Raw genomic sequence first — 1195 nt, forward strand, 5'->3', positions numbered from 1 at the left:
GTGTCCGTCAACTATGAGGCGTCTATGGCGACTTCAATCTTAAGATCTGATGGCTCAATCTCTCGGAGATGCTCATAGGAGTAGAGCATGTGCGAGTGTATTCATAGGGGTGAATGTGCGTATGTATATGTGAGCGTCTGTTTTTGTGTTATGTTTCTAAAAAATGCATTTGTGTTGAGGAAAAGATAGTAAAAGGGTGTGAGAAGCCAACGCTGCAAAAAACATAAACATCTTTTGAACACCGTATGCACCAAATGAACTCAAAATAGTCCAACAGTTTTTTAAGACTGCGACCATGGTAGTAGGATAAAGACATCGCCGACCGATGATCGGCAGTGCCACCAGGTGGCAAGCCTGGTAATCTATGCCAAAAAACAGCATTGACGATCGGCATTTTTTTATAGCGGTAAGCACACTTTATTGATCATAGGCCACAGAATATGGGATACAATTTGCATGGGGGTGAACTAGCCAAAGATAGCGCCCCATCTGTAAAGAAAGCGAGAATTGACGATCGGCAGTGCCGTTAAATCGCAGCCATGGGTCTCAAATAGCATGGGCCTCGCATAGTGCATTTGGTGGACGGGCCTTCTTTTCATTGAAAAACATTTTCTACACCACAAAATAATAATCTGAAAACAGGTATGCAGATACTCATATATGTGTAGTATTGTAAGAAATTTCATTAACATATATGTCCGTATGTTGTTGTATTTGGGCCAGATTTTTGTCTTTTTTGTGTAGGATGCAAATAATCACATTATTTCATGTATTTGCAAAAAATGAATTTTTTGACACATTTAAATGGTATTTAAAAATATCAAATAACCGCACACGAGTGCAAACACCGAGCCAGCTATAATATACATGAAGCTAAATGAAGGTCAATCCCAATCTTACAACCAAATCTAGTGCAATTGCTAGCACTACAAAGTGCCAACTCTTCCAAGACGCATCCATGGACCAACGGAATACCGCCGCCTTGAAAAATGTATTTGTTATTTAAATTGACACTGGAACGCTCAACACTCATTGGTGCGAAACTGTTGGATGGAACCAGACTACTTACAAGTTGTCTAACGTACATGACCATCTACATCCACATAACCACACATGCACATGCTTGTTGCCCACATTGCGGTGAGCTAGTGAACACTCTCTGAGCAGGAATAAGGACGTCAATGGGTAGGGTATG

The sequence above is a fragment of the Triticum dicoccoides genome, chromosome 7B (genome assembly GCF_002162155.2).
Source record: "Triticum dicoccoides isolate Atlit2015 ecotype Zavitan chromosome 7B, WEW_v2.0, whole genome shotgun sequence".
NCBI lineage: Eukaryota > Viridiplantae > Streptophyta > Magnoliopsida > Poales > Poaceae > Triticum > Triticum dicoccoides.